This window comes from Oryctolagus cuniculus, chromosome 5 (assembly GCF_964237555.1).
Source record: "Oryctolagus cuniculus chromosome 5, mOryCun1.1, whole genome shotgun sequence".
NCBI classification, from domain to species: domain Eukaryota; kingdom Metazoa; phylum Chordata; class Mammalia; order Lagomorpha; family Leporidae; genus Oryctolagus; species Oryctolagus cuniculus.
The window spans coordinates 38640136-38656869 of NC_091436.1; positions in this window are offsets into that span (position 1 = coordinate 38640136).

The following is a 16734-nucleotide window of genomic DNA, read 5'->3' on the forward strand; positions in this document are numbered from 1 at the left end:
GCTACAAGCAATGGAACACCCAAGGCTGAAATCCATCAGGGGTATGTTCTCACCAGCAAGGAGTCTGGTTATGTTAAGGAGGACAGCAGATTAGCGATGCCATATGGGCCTGCATTCCTATGAGATGCTTCCATTTCCCAGCATGTAACTTTGGTCTTGTACTGTCAGGGGTACCCCTGCATCTCTCAGATTTGAGTCCATATCTTATGTGGAAGGGAGATGAAGCAAAGGGTAAAGAGGGTGCCAGCTTGTCTGTCTAATCTTTAACATGTTCCCAAAGCCCATATCAGTGACTTCTGTCTGAACTTGATTGGCCAATATTGGACTATATTGTCACTCCAGAAACAAGAAAGCCTGGAGAGCTGAGGGTTTTAACTTTCCAGATTTTCATGGTTGAGGAATGCAAGGGAAGAAGGGTGAAGGAATCCTGGGAATATTATCCCAAATATGGCACCCTGGTATGCTGATTATTTTAAAGGCCCTTGGAGATACACAGATGCTAGAAAAGGCTTTAATGTGCTATTCCCTTATCTGCCTAAAGACCACACTTACAAAAACAGCTGTTTGGTTCTGGGGTTAAGGCACAGTTTTGGACACCCACATTCCATATTGCAGTGTCTGGGTTTGAGTCCTGGTTCTGCTCCCCATTCCAGCTTCCTGCTAACATGCACACTAGGGGTAGCAGATGACAGTTGAAGTAGTGGGGTCCCTGTCACTCACCTGAGAGACATGGGAAGAATCCCTGGCCCTCTCACGTTTGGGGAATGAATCAGCAGAAGGAAGCTCTCCGTCTGCCTTTCCTCCTGCCTCTCCTCCTGTCTCTGCTTTTCAAATCAAGATTTTTTATTTTAAAAAAAGACCAGACCCAAAAAAGAAGAAAACAATTGCATGCAATCCCCTCATATGACAGGAAAGAAGACTAATGCAATCAAATCTGGACAGACTTTGTCATAAGCTATTTTCTATCTTGTGGGCCCATTCAACTTTCAAAGAGAATCACTTACAAACTACTGCCTATGCCTTGGGCAATTTACTGTCCTTCAAAATCTCATCCATTTCTCACTCTCCATTCTCTTCTATGATGAAGGTACACAAGCAACAGTATCTTATCAGATTATTGGACACTCACTTTTCTATGATGCCCCTATACATGTATTTTTTTTTCTCGTGCTAACTTGGTAACTTGGCTATGGTCAGTTCCTGTCAGTAAACCTATGGAAGGTGGAGAAGGAAGTTTCCCTCTACCCCTATGTGGGTTTGTGAATGGATGGGGGTAGTCGAGCCCATAGCACCCACATCACCTTGCCCTGGGGGAGCTTGAAGGAATCAGTGGGTACCTGAGATTACAAAACACTTTATTATCCAAGATTCACTTAAGTTTGCCTTAGACATAAAGTTGCTGTGATGCTGAGTCATGCCTGTGTCAGAGGTGGTCCCAGAAAGTTAATTTTTGCTAATGACTATCATAGTGTCTGGGAATTTGTCAGAGGTACAATTCAGTGAATTAGGCAAAGGTAGAACTTGTCTATACCAGTACAACATTCATAGCAATATTGCATTTATGCCATGATTATATATGTCCGCAGTATGAAAATAACCAAGGTTTAAGAAAAGAAGGATACTTCAGAGATTACCCAGATTAACTCATTTTTTTTTCACAGATGAGGAAACTGACCAGAGTGGTGATGACTTGATTTACTCTGGGTTACACAGTTAATGAGTGACATGGTGGAATTGGTATCCAGAATACTTTTTCCTAACGATCCGTGTGGGGTCTAGTCCATGACTCAACATTTCCTTACCATGAGCTGCATGAGGACCAGGCCCATGAGTCAGCTTTATGACTGACAGACTCCATATATTACCAGGGGCACTGCCTAGGAGCTATATGAACAATAATTTCACACCCAGAAAATAATTTCATGCAACTGTGACTGTTTAAATCAGCACATACTCTATGTTTTTTATAAATGAAAATTTGAATTAAAGGGGGAACATATCTAAGCTGTAAGTGAGGTAATTCTGGTGTTTATGTGTCTACGTTAATGACAACTAAAATATACTCCATAGTCTACACAGCTATTTGTTAAAAATTAGACTGCTTATTTTTAAATTATGAAGATGCTAATGTCTTTAGCGAACCACAAAATTAATATATACAATTTTGGTAGTAGTGTTGCCATAGTAACTCTAGATTCAGGATTGACTTTTAGGTTCTTATATGTTTATGTTATGCTTTCATTCTAATAATATTTCTTATTGATTTTTTTTCTAAAGGAAGCAGAATTTAAAACCTGTCTGATATCTCATCTATCTGCTATAGATTAAACAAAATAATCATAACAGTCATAACAGTTCTTTGACTTCTAAAATATGCTCTCAGCAGTGTCAAAGGGCTAATTACTGCTTTGACAGTTTCTTTTTATTAAACTCAGCAATTAAAAGTAAGCAATTTCAAATACAGCTATAGTCAATGGTAAATAAAAAATATGAAACTCTGAAAGTCAGTAAGCTGGGTCCTGTCTCCATGCCTGTCAGTGTAGCTGTGTGACCTTGACAAGAATATGGACTCAGTGTCCCTGCACTCCACTTTCATTGTGTGTACAATGAGGTCGGTGGAGGGGATTATCTGTATGGCACCCACAGTCAGTGCTTCAAGGAGAATGCCTGAGTTGCATTGTGTTTGATCCTGGACATTGTATCAATGTAGTCTGCAGAACCCCTAAGAGTCATGACACGTAGATTTATTGAAGGAATTATAACTCTCACAATTATGGAGAGGAGGATGCTAGGGGATTGATGGTGTTATAGGGGAGCAGGAGAATCAACAGAGTCCTTGAAAAGTCAATACCAAAATCTAAACATGCCCAGCCACAGAAGTGGTTCACAGAGGGAGCTGGTGCATAAGTATGAATCCACTTCCAAGGATCTGGGAAGAGGCTTGGGACTGCTGGAGTCATCAGGATAGAAAAAGAGAAAGAGGGACCACAGGGAAAGAAGGAGAAGAGTAAGTTGAAACTGGGACCAGCTGGCATCACAGACTACGCAACCATCAGAGAAAGAGGCTACTGCTTTATTCTGCCTCCCAAATCTTGCACAAGGCTCTCTTTTTGTCCAGTTCTTACCTGGGAGCTACTCAAGGATGAGAGTTCTAAGAAGTGTAGTTCTGGTTTAAGTAAGTTTATAACAAGGCAATGTGGTATAAATACATCCCAACAAAGTGGGGAGATCTTTGTTCTGATTCTCTTGGCTATTACTCAGTCCTTCTGTATTCTATACAGCTTTGCACATAGTCTCAAGTCTTTAGTGCAGTAAGTTAGGTAATAGGTACTTTTAAAGAATTATGGTTATGAAAACATGAGAACATTGAGGGACCATGTGGACAATCCTAAAGTGAAGCTTTGGTCTAGAATTAACCTGCTTGTCTGCTCACACCAGCCCCTCCCTTCTCACAGATGCCCAGCCTGTGGGAGGGAAGAGTGGGAGGTTTTGCAGAAATGGGACATGGAGCCAGAAGGGAAGGGGAGGCAGTGGGAGGAAGTGGCAGGTGGAGATGTATGAGAGAGAGAGAGAGAGAAAGATTGAGAGTACTAGAGAAATAAGCACTTGGAAAAAAACAGAGGAGCCATGAAAAAAAACTGTACATAAAACCTGGCTGACTGTATTATCTGATTTTTTTCCTTTCATTGCAACAAAATATTTTAAATATTCCAGGGAACATGTTTAACAAAACATTAATGCATTATAATACACCAAATACCCATAAACTTGACACCTTGTTTAGGAAAATGAATGGGTGCCCCATCTCTTTCTCCCCTTCTCCCCTGTTAAGTATTTTTCCTATTATGAACTAGAGCACAGAAATGTGTGGTTGGCTTTAAACATAACATAAAGGTACACCTGGTATAGGTGAAAGGAGAGTGGATGGAGTTTCATGAAGCAACATTCCTTCCTTTGGAAAAACCTCATGGAGTTTCCATATGCTCTTACCTTAAGCCAGCTTCTGGGGCTACAGAGTACATGTGCAGAGGTCACTGGGCATATTGACACAGTCTGCACAGAGCACGTAGGTGAGGGTCATTGTTGTCACATTTATTCCAATCTTTTATCCTTCAATGGCTTTTGCATTGAATACACGAGTCCCTTAAACCAGCAGAGTAACCTCATCTGCAAATGTGTGATTTGTGTAATTTGGAGGCATTAACTTAGATAGCCCTTGCATGTAGAAAGTCAATATTTAATAGCTTCATCGAACATTGTTACTTTGTAAAAAAATGATAATTTTTCTAACCCTTCCTGTAAAGAGAGAAATTATCCTGTTGTCTTTTCTGAGACTTCTAGATTGTTCTCTATGGGTCCTTAAGTCAAACAGATCATAGCAGCTAATAAGTAGAAGTAAATCGTAATGAAGGGCATACAGAAAGGTTAGGAGGAAGTACACAGCAGGGGGGGGGGGAGAAAAATGGTGGGTCTGAGCTTCTGTTTCCTTGAGGAAGAGATTGTATGATCCAACTGTGAATACTTCCTCATGTCTTCCACTTTCCTGGCACAGAACTATTTGTTGAATTGTTGAGTTAAAATGAGAGAGACAAAATTGGTCAGCAAAGCCTCCACAGCTTTCTAGTTTAACCAGGCTTTTCTATCATCTACTTCGATTCCAACTCCACTGTTTCAGAAGTGCAAGCAGAATGGAAATCCACAGAGAAATCTCTCCAGCATGTGTGGCTGCCAAGTACAGTGGTGACTCAGGAGTGGCCTCAAAGCAGCCAATCATCCTTCAAGCCTGGGACTATAATTGCCTCCTAAGGCTCAGAGATGAGTCAGCATTTTCCACCCTGAATCTTTGATCCAGGGTTGCCAGAATACTCTACAATAACTCCTGGAACTAAGCCAACGTGGATTGAGGTAACTGGTAAGCTGGCACCACTCACAGGCTTGAGTGACGGGGGAATGGCAGACAAAACACAAATTGTCCTGAGTTATAGCCCTAAATCTCTCTAGGTCATTGTGACTGTAGGGCAAGTTTTCTCAACCTCAGAATGTCAATGGACATTTTAGATGAGGTGGTTCTTTGTTATGGAGGATGGTTCTGTATACTGTAGCATGGTTGTACCCTCCATGGCCTCTTCTACTTCAATACCAGTGCCAACCTTCTCTGCTCAAGTTGTGATAACCAAAAATATCTCCAGACACAGCCAAATGTTCCATGGTGGTGGATTTGCCCCCAGTTGAAAATTACTGCTATAGAGTCTGAGTACAACATTTTTTCTCAACACATCACTCTTAAATCACCTGAATGAGAAGCATCTAATATGCATATTAAAATGCAAAGTTGGGGCCCCTGCTGTGGCGTGGTGGGTACATAAGGTTTGAGTCCCGGCTACACTACTTCCAATCCAGCTCCCTGCCATTGTGCCTGGGAAAGCAGTAGAAGATGGCCCAAGTCTTTGGGCCCCTGCACCCATGTGGGAGACCTGAAAGAAGCTCCTGGCTCCTGGTTTTGGATAGATTCAGTTCCAGCAGTGCACCCATTTTGGGAGTGAACCAGCAGGTGGAAGCATGCTTTCTCTCTCTCTCTCTGCCTCTACCTCTCTATAACCTTGCCTTTCAAATTAATTAACTAATCTTAAAAAAAAAATTCCAAGTTATGAGGGCCATTCCTGAAGCACTGAGATCTTGACATTTGTATCTTTTTAAAAGTTTTTAAAATTTATTTGAGGGACTGGTGCTGTGGTGCAGTAGGCTAAGCCTCCTCCTGCAGTGCTGGCATCACATATGGGTACCAGTTCATATCCTGGCTGCTGCTCTTCTGATCCAGCTCTTTGCCTGTGGCCTGGGAAGGCAATGAAAGATGACCCAAGTACTTTGGGCCCCTGCACCCAAGTGGGAGACCTGGAGGAGGCTTTTGGCTCCTAGCTTTCAATCTACCCAGTTCCATCTCTTATGGCCACTTGGGGAGTGAACAAATAGATGGAAGACCTTTCTCTCTGCTTCTCCCTCTTTCTGTAGCTCTACCTTTCGAATAAATAAATAAAATATTTAAAAAAATTATTTGAGTAGGAGTTGGTGCTGTGGTGCAGCAGATTAACACCCTAGCCTGAAGTGCCGACATCCTATATGGGTGCCAGTTCTTATCCTGGCTGCTCCTCTTTTTTTTTTTTTTATTTTTTTTTACCTTTTATTTAATGAATATAAATTTCCAAAGTACAGCTTATGGATTACAATGGCTTCCCCCCCATAACGTCCCTCCCACCCGCAAGCCTCCCCTTTCCCATTCCCTCTCCCCTTCCATTCACATGAGGATTCATTTTCAATTCTCTTTATATACAGAAGATCAGTTTAGCATACATTAAGATTTCGACAGTTTGCTCCCACACAGAAACATAAAGTGAAAAATAATAGATGATTTTTTAAATGATGATGAAATCAGATCAGACCTATTGTCATGTTTAATCCCAGCGAGAGTCAAGTTGGGAATTGATAATTTCTTCTTTTTTTTTTTAACAGAAGATCAGTTTAGTGTACATTAAATAAAGATTTCAACAGTTTGCACCCCCATAGAAACACAAAGTGAAATATACTGTTTGAGTACTCGTTATAGCATTAAGTCTCAATGTACAGCACATTAAGGACAGAGATCCTACATGAGGAGTAAGTGCACAGTGACTCCTGTTGTTGACTTTACCAATTGACACTCCTGTTTATGGCATCAGTAATCTCCCTATGCACCAGTCATGAGTTTCCAAGGCTATGGAAGCCCCTTGAGTTCTCTGACTCTTATCTTGTTTAGACAAGGTCATAGTCAAAGTGGAGGTTCTCTCCTCCCTTCAGAGAAAGGTACCTCCTTCTTTGATGGTCCGTTCTTTTTTTTTTTTTTTACAAATACTAAATAATTTTATTTATTTTTGGGCTCTAAACACACATATGAATGCATAGAAAAGGGGTAAACAGTGGCTACCAGTGAGGGGATGAAGAGGGGGAGATGTAAGTTAAAAGATATGAACATACAGCTCATAGAATAAATAAGGACAATTTATATGCAGCACGGTCACTTAAGTTAATGATGCTGTAATGTGTAGTGAACCTGTATTTATTTCAGGTGCTTTTCCTACACACACAAAAAAGGCAATTCTATAAGATGCTGGATATGTTACCTTGACTATGCTAATCAGTTTTTTTTTCTCTGTTCCAATTAAACTTTATTGGAAAAAAACAGGGGGAGTCCAGATTTGGTTTATGAGCTATTCGTTTGCCAACTACTGTTGTAACAAGAGATTCAGCCTGGGCAAAGATTCTGAGACAGGATAGGCATTGTTGCATCCAAGGAACCAATGAGAGGCTGGAACAGATAAAGTAGAACAAGTGGGAAGAGAAGACATGAAACAGGCTTTAAAAACAAATTATGTTTCCTAAACAGCAAGCGGAGAATAAAACTATTGAGGTAGTTCTGGCTGGTGCCGCGGCCCAATAGGCCAATCCTCCGCCTGCGGCACTGGCACCCCGGGTTCCAGTCCCGGTCAAGGCGCCGGACTCTGTCCCAGTTGCTCCTCTTCCAGTCCAGCTCTCCGCTGTGGCCCGGGAGGGCAGTGGAGGATGGCCCAGGTCCTCGGATCCTGCACCCGCATGGGAGACCAGGAGAAAGAGCCTGGCTCCTGTCCTCGGACCAGCGCGGTGCGCAGGCTGCAGCACCCCAGCTGCAGCAGCCATTGGGGGGTGAACCAATGGAAAAGGAAGACCATTCTCTCTGTATCTCTTTCTTTTTTTTTAACTTTTATTTAATGAATATAAATTTCCAAAGTACGGCTTATGGATTACAATGGCTTCCCCCCCATATCGTCTCTCCCACCCGCAAGCCTCCCCTTTCCCACTCCCTCTCCCCTTCCATTCACATGAGGATTCATTTTCGATTCTCTTTATATACAGAAGATTAGTTTAGCATACATTAAGTAAAGATTTCAACAGTTTGCTCCCACACAGAAACATAAAGTGAAAAATAATAGATGATTTTTTAAATGATGATGAAATCAGATCAGACCTATTGTCATGTTTAATCCCAGCGAGAGTCAAGTTGGGAATTGATAATTTCTTCTTTTTTTTTTTAACAGAAGATCAGTTTAGTATACATTAAGTAAAGATTTCAACAGTTTGCACCCCCATAGAAACACAAAGTGAAATATACTGTTTGAGTACTCATTATAGCATTAAGTCTCAATGTACAGCACATTAAGGACAGAGATCCTACATGAGGAGTAAGTGCACAGTGACTCCTGTTGTTGACTTTACCAATTGACACTCCTGTTTATGGCATCAGTAATCTCCCTATGCACCAGTCATGAGTTTCCAAGGCTATGGAAGCCCCTTGAGTTCTCCGACTCTTATCTTGTTTAGACAAGGTCATAGTCAAAGTGGAGGTTCTCTCCTCCCTTCAGAGAAAGGTACCTCCTTCTTTGAAGACCTGTTCTTTCCACTGGGATCTCACTCACAGAGATCTTTTGCCAGAGTGTCTTGGCTTTCCATGCCTGAAATACTCTCATGGGCTTTTCAGCCAGATCCGAATGCCTTTAGGGCTGATTCTGAGGCCAGAGTGCTGTTTAGGACATCCACCATTCTATGAGTCTGCTGAGTATCTCGCTTCCCATGTTGGATCACTCTCCCCTTTATTTATTCTATCGGTTAGTGTTAGCAGGTACTAGACTTGTTTATGTGCTCCCTTTGACTCTTAGTCCTTTCATTAGGATCAATTATGAACTGAAATGGATCACTTGGACTGGTGAGATGGCATTGGTACATGCCACCTTGATGGGATTAAATTGGAGTCCCCTGGTATGTTCTAACTCTACCATTTGGGGCAAGTCAGCTTGAGCATGTCCCAAATTATACATCTCTTCCCTCTCTTATTCCCACTCTTATGTTTAACAGGGATCACATTTCAGTTAATTTTCAACACTTAAGAATAACTGTGTATTAATTACAGAATTAAACCAGTCATATTAAGTAGAACAGACAAAAAAAAACTACTAAGATGGATAATGTATTAAGTTGTTCATTAACAGTCAGGGCTATGCTGATCAAGTCACCGTTTCCCATAGAGTCCATTTCACTTCAACAGGTTTCCTTTTTGGTGTTCAGTCAGTTGTCACCAATCAGGGAGAACATATGGTATTTGTCCCTTTGGGACTGGCTTATTTCACTCAGCATGATGAGTTCCAGATTCCTCCATTTTGTTGCAAATGACTGGATTTCGTTGTTTCTTACTGCAGTATAGTATTCTAAAGAGTACATATCCCATAATTTCTTTATCCAGTCTACCGTTGATGGGCATTTGGGTTGTTCCAGGTCTTAGCTATTGTGAATTGAGCTGCAATAAACATTAGGGTGCAGACCGCTTTTTTGTTTGCCAATTTAAATTCCATTGGGTAAATTCAAAGGAGTGGGATGGCTGGGTGGAACGGTAGGGCTATATTCAGGTTTCTGAGGAATCTCCAGACTGACTTCCATAGTGGCTTGACCAGTTTGCATTCCCACCAACAGTGGGTTAGTGTCCCTTTTTCCCCACATCCTCGCCAGCATCTGTTGTTGGTAGATTTCTGAATGTGAGCCATTCTAACTGGGGTGAGGTGAAACCTCATTGTGGTTTTGATTTGCATTTCCCTGATTGCTAGTGACCTTGAACATTTTTTCATGTGCCTGTTGGCCATTTGGATTTCCTCTTTTGAAAAATGTCTCTTGAGGTCCTTGGCCCATCTCTTAAGTGGGTTGTTGGTTTTGTTGTTGTGGAGTTTCTTGATCTCTTTGTAGATTCTGGTTATTAACCCTTTATCTGTTGCATAGCTTGCAAATATATTTTCCCATTCTGTCGGTTGTCTCTTCACTCTCCTGACTGTTTCTTTTGCAGTACAGAAACTTCTCAATTTGATGCAATCCCAATAGTTGATTTTGGCTTTGACTGCCTGTGCCTCCCGGGTCTTTTCCATAAATTCTTTGCCTGTGCCAATATCTTGAAGGGTTTCTCCAATATTCTCTAGTAACTTGATGGTGTCAGGTCGTAGATTTAGGTCTTTAATCCATGTTGAGTGGATTTTTGTGTAAGGTGTAAGGTAGGGGTCTTGCTTCATGATTCTGCATGTGGAAATCCAATTTTCCCAGCACCATTTATTGAATAGACTGTCCTTGCTCCAGGAATTAGTTTTAGATCCTTGATCAAATATAAGTTGGCTGTAGATGTTTGGGTTGATTTCTGGTGTTTCAATTCTGTTCCATTGGTCTATCCATCTGTTTCTGTACCAGTACCATGCTGTTTTGATTACAACTGCCCTGTAGTATGTCCTGAAATCTGGTATTGTGATGCCTCCAGCTTTGTTTTTGTTGTACAAGATTGCTTTAGCTATTCGAGGTCTCTTGTGCCTCCATATAAATTTCAGCACCAATTTTTCCAGATCTGAGAAGAAGGTCTTCGGTATCTTGATTGGTATTGCATTGAATTTATAAATTGCTTTTGGGAGAATGGACATTTTGATGATATTGATTCTTCCAATCCATGAGCATGGAAGATTTTTCCATTTCTTGGTATCCTCTTCTATTTCTTTCTTTAAGGTTTTGTAATTTTCATCGTAGAGATCTTGAACGTCCTTGGTTAAGTTTATTCCAAGGTATTTGATTGTTTTTGTAGCTATTGTGAATGGGATTGATCTTCGAAGTTCTTCCTCAGCCATGGCATTGTCTGTGTATACAAAGGCTGTTGATTTTTGTGCATTGATTTTATACCCTGCTGCTTTGCCAAACTCTTCTATGAGTTCCAATCGTCTCTTAGTAGAGTTCTTTGGGTCCCCTAAATAAAGAATCATGTCATCTGCAAAGAGGGATAGTTTGAGTTCTTCCTTCCCAATTTGTATCCCTTTAATTTCTTTTTCTTGCCTAATAGCTCTGGCTAGAACCTCCAGAACTATATTGAATAGCAGTGGTGAGAGTGGACATCCCGGTCTGGTCCCAGATCTCAGTGGAAATGCTTCCAACTTTTCTACATTCAATAGGATGTTGGCTGTGGGTTTTTCATAGATTGCTTTGATTGTATTGAGGAATGTTCCTTCCAAACCCAGTTTGCTTAGAGTTTTCATCATGAACGGGTGTTGTATTTTATCAAATGCTTTCTCTGCATCTATTGAGATAATCATATGGTTTTTCTTCTGCAGTCTGTTAATGTGGTGTATCACATTGATTGTCTTGCACACATTAAACCATCCCTGCATACCCGGGATAAGTCCCACTTGGTCTGGGTGGATGATCTTTCTGATGTGTTGTTGCATTCTATTGGCGAGAATTTTATTGAGGATTTTTGCATCTATGTTCATCAGGGATATTGGTCTGTAATTCTCTTTCAGTGCTGCATCTTTTTCCAGCTTAGGAATTAAGGTGATGCTGGCTTCATAGAAAGAATTTGGGAGGATTCCCTCTTCTTCGATTGTTCTGAATAGTTTGAGAATTGGAGTTAGTTCTTCTTTAAATGTCTGGTAGAATTCAGCAGTGAATCCATCTGGTCCTGGGCTTTTCTTTGTTGGAAGGCCTTTATTACTGTTTCAATTTCTGTCTCAGTTATGGGTCTGTTTAGGTTTTCGATGTCTTCCTGGTTCAATTTAGGTAGGTTGCATGTGTCCAGGAATCTATCCATTTCTGATAGGTTTCCCTGTTTGCTGGCATACAAGTCCTTGTAGTAATTTCTGATGATTCTTTTTATTTCTGTGGTGTCTGTTGTTACATTTCCTTTTTCATCTCTGATTTTATTGATTTTGGTCTTTTCTCTTCTTTTTTTAGTTAGTTGGGCCAATGGGGTGTCAATTTTGTTTATTTTTTCAAAAAACCAGCTCCTCGTTTGGCTGATTTTTTGTAATGTTTTTCTTGATTCAATCCTGTTGATTTCTTCTCTGATTTTAATTATTTCTCTTCTCCTACTAGATTTGGGTCTGGTTTGCTGTAGGTTTTCTAGATTCCTGAGGTGAATTGAAAGCTCATCTATTTGGTGCCTTTCCATTTTCTTGATGTAGGCACCTATTGATATAAACTTTCCTCTTAACACTGCTTTTGCTGCGTCCCATAAGTTTTGGTATGTTGTGCTGTTATCCTCATTTACTTCCAGAAAATTTTTGATTTCTCTTTTAATTTCTTCTATGACCCATTGTTCATTCAGGAGCATGTTGTTCACTCTCCATGTGTTTCGTATGCTCTAGGGATTCCTGAGTTGCTAATTTCCAACTTCATTCCTTTATGGTCTGAGAAGCTGCATGGTATGATTCTAATTCTTTTGAATTTGCTGAGACTTGCTTTATGGCCTAGTATGTGGTCAATCCTAGAGAAGGTTCCATGTACTGCTGAGAAGAATGTAAAATCTTTAGCTGTAGGATTGAAAGTTCTGTATATATCTGTTAGATCCATTTGGGCTATAGTGTCATTTAAATCTACTGTCTCCTTGTTGATCTTCTGTCCTGTTGATCTGTCTGTTTCTGAGAGTGGAGTATTGAAGTCCCCCAGTACTATTGTATTGGGGTCTAAGTCTCCCTTTAAGTCCCTTAACAAATCTTTTAGATAAACCGGTACCCTGTAGTTAGGTGCATATACATTGATAATTGTTATATCTTCTTGTTGTATTGATCCCTTAATCATTATGTAGTGTCCCTCTTTGTCTCTCTTAACGGTTTTTGTGGTAAAGTTTATGTTGTCCGATATTAAGATGGCTACGCCCGCTCTTTTTTCATTTCTGTTGGCATGGTATATCTTTTTCCAGCCTTTCACTTTCAGTCTGTATGGATCTTTGTTGGAAAGATGTGTTTCTTGTAAGCAGCAAATAGATGGGTTTTGTTCCTTAACCCAATCAGCCAATCGGTGTCTTTTAACTGGACAGTTCAGGCCATAGACGTTCAATGTGACTAATGATAAGTGGTAACTTTGCCCTGCCATTTGCCAAAGATAAGTTCTAATATATGCATTGAATTCTCTGATCTTTTGCTGTGAGGTTTCCTTCCTTTACCTTCTTTCATATTGATGACCGTGTTTCTGTGTGCAACACATCTTTAAGCATCTTTTGCAGGGCTGGACGAGTGGCAACAAATTCTTTCAATTTCTGTTTGTTATGAAAAGTCTTTATTTCACCTTCATTCACAAATGATAGCTTTGCAGGATATAATATTCTGGGCTGGCAGTTCTTCTCTCTTAGTACCTGGGCTATATCTCACCATTCCCTCCTAGCTTGTAGAGTTTCTGATAAGAAGTCAGCTGTGAGTCTGATTAGAGATCCTCTGAGAGTAATCTGACGTTTCTCTCTTGCACATTTTAGGATCTTTTCTTTATGTTTCACTGTGGAGAGTTTAATTACAACGTGTCGTGGTGAGGATCTCTTTTGGTCGTGTTTATTAGGGGTTCTGTGAGCTTCCTGTACTAGGATTTCTCTGTCCTTCTCCAAACCTGGGAAATTTTCTGCTAATATCTCACTAAAAAGGCCTTCTAATCCTTTCTCCCTCTCCATGACTTCAGGAACTCCTAGAACCCGAATGTTGGGTTTTTTAATAGTATCCTGAAGATTCCCGACAATATGTTTTAGATTTCTAATTTCCTCTTCTTTTCTTTGGTCTGACTGTATCCTTTCCTGCTCTCTGTCTTCTAAGTCCGATATTCTCTCTTCTGCTTTACCCATTCTGTTTGTAAGGCTCTCTATTGTGTTTTTCATTTCATCTATTGAATGCTTCACTTCATTATGATTTCTCGTCACTATCACAGTTTCCTGTTGTACTAGTTGTTTTGCTTCATTTTGATTCCTCCTTAATATTTCATTTTCACGAGAGAGATTTTCTACCTTGTCCATTAAGGATTTCTGTAGTTCAAGAATTTGTTTTTGAGAACTTCTTAATGTTCTTATCAATTTTTTGAGATCTGCTTCTTGCATTTCTTCTATCTCATCATCTTCATAATCTTGAATTGGGGTGTCTTTTTCATTTGAGGGCGTCATGGTGACTTCCTTGTTTCTATTATCTCGGTTTTTGCGTTTGTTATTTGGCATATTGGAGATATTTGGTTTCTTCACTGTGGTGCTTTTTCTTGTTATACTATGACTCTAGATTAAGTGGACTGTCTTTTTTGATGGAGCCTTAGAGGCTTGAGATGGGTGTGGCCTGAGAGCTCTGTTTGGTGTGCCAAAGGTGACACTCCCAGGTTAGGCATGATAGATCTCTCTCTCTCTCTTTCTTTCTTTTTTTGATTCAAAAGGGAAGTAATTCCGCACAGCTGAACGAAGTTGGATGTAGTTAGCAGGCAAATGATATACCCACAGGAGCCAGAGATTGGAAGCTCTTTCCCAAGGACCACACAGGGAATCTGTTCTGCCCTCAGAGTGGGCTCAGATTCTCCTTCGGTCTCCCACTGGGTTGCCAAAGTTACGGAATTGTAGCGTCTCTGGAGAGTACTCACGTGAATTCTGTGAGTTCTCTCCCCCACCGTCTCTTTTTTCACAGTCTCAGTTCAGTAGCACCACAAATTTACTAGGTCCTAATCTCCTGTTAATTCGCCCCACCCAGAGTCAGGTTTTTCTTCTAGGCTCAGGGCCAATGCAGACCTGAGGTCACTCTGCTTATGATGTATGTCCAAGATGGCGCCTGCTCTTTGTCTTGCTTGCCCTTGAGAGGTGAGCGGAGAGAGAGAAACCCGTGTCTGTACCAGTCACCTTTTATTTTTCTCTCTCTTCCAGTTAGCCTGGTGAACTTCCCCCCCCCTCCCCAGGGGTCCTTCCCTCTAGTCTCCTCTCTCTGCTTGCCTGCCGGTGTCTCGGGCTATTGAGGTTCGGCTCACCTCACGTTCCAGCGCTGGTGTGTTGAGTCTGCCGCTGGTGTCCCAAACTGTGGGCTCCCACGCTCTCCACGCAGGTCCACTGTGAATCACGCGTTCCGGAAGAGTTTCTTCTGCTGTTTCCTCCCCTACTCTTCCTTGAATCTGCAGTATCTCCACTTTTATTAAACTATCTCTCCCCGGACTATCAGTGTGCTCCCTTCCTATTCCGCCATCTTGCCTCCTACTCTGGCTGCTCCTCTTCTGATCTGACTCTCTGCTACGGCCTGGGCTAGCAGTTGAGGATGGCCCAAGTCCTTGGGCCCCCTGAACCCATGTGGGAGACTCAGAAGAAGCTCCTGCTTTGGATCAGCGCAGCTCCTGCCAATGCAGCCATCTGGGGAGTGAACCAGTTGATGGAAGACATCTTTGTCTCTACCTCTCTTTGTAACTCTGTCTTTCAAATTAATGAAATAAATCTTTAAAAAAATTATTTGAATGGCAGAGAGATGAGAGAGGAGAGAAAATTCTCTGGTTCACTTCCCAAATGCCTGAAATTGACAGGGTTCTGACTGAGCCTGGGACAAAAGCTGTATCCAAGAAGGCACTATAGGTCTTTTGTATGATTGGTGGGTACCGAATCACTTGAACCATCACTGTTGCCTCCCAGGGTCCACATTAGCAAGAAAGCTAGAATGAGGAGCCAGGGTTGGGTATTGAACCCATTCACTCTGATGAAGAAGCTGAGCATCTTAACTGCTAGGTTAAATGTCCCTCTGACCCCAAGAAGTTCTATTTTAATGGATTTCCTAGGAAATTTTTATATACATTGATTTTATAACCTATAGTCTCTGCTACCATTTGAAATAGGGATATTTGTTCTTGATAATCCAACAATATGTGACCACCACATTTTAAGTAAAAGAATTTCAGTCTGTTCCTTTCAAGTTTGGGTTTTAAGAAAGCCTTTCCCATGTCTTGAAGGATAGGGTGTGTTGATGGCATAACCAACTCTTGCATTGCTGTTTACTATAGTATGCAAAGTAAAGTGTGGTCTTTTACTGATGCTGGCATTCCTTTATTCACTCATCAATGTCCCTTCCACTCAGGTTGCCCAGGACAGGCTACAAGTTCTCCAATGGACAAGCAGGTAAGTTTGGGCAAGATAAGTCATGATAATTATGCAAATATATTAACTGGTAGAGGAAAAAATGCAGTGCTTCTTAAGATTAACATTAATTCTAGCATAGTGCATGGAAGAATAGACATTTAAATTTAGATGAGGGATGATATATTTTCTGAGTCATGAATACGAAATGAATTTGTCATTTTTTAAACTAGGAAATGTCTTAACAAACTTTGGTGGAAACAACTTCAGTCTTAACAAACATTTGACGCATGGAGTGTATGGTCAGTGGGTGCTACATGTTTGATTAATTTGGAATAGGGGTTTAGATATTATATAAATACTATACAATGGTGGCTATAGGGAGTATACCATATTGGCAATTGGAGCCCTGGAGATTGGAGCATTTGAGGCGCCTAATAAGAAGTGGAAGAAATGAAAGAAAGCTAAAATTTAACAGATCCTGTTTCACAATTCTGCTTGAGGCCAATCTGCCAATAACAACTGCTATCATTTGAAATGAATTTACTGTGTGTTTAATGACATTGTTCTACTTAATTTTTCCAATAGTCTCAGAAGGAAGACACTCATAATTCTCTACTGCAGTCTAGAAGCTGAGCTATGATCTCTCACCCATGCCCTAACCACTACTTTATGGGATGCCTGGATTCCAAAGTGTTCAACCTGCAAAGTATCCTCTGAAGGCTGAAGGCTCACACAGGTTTCTCTGGATATAGCAGTCAATATATTGTATGTGAATAGCTTTTGACTAAGCTTACCATGGAAGTTTCTACTGAGTCAGC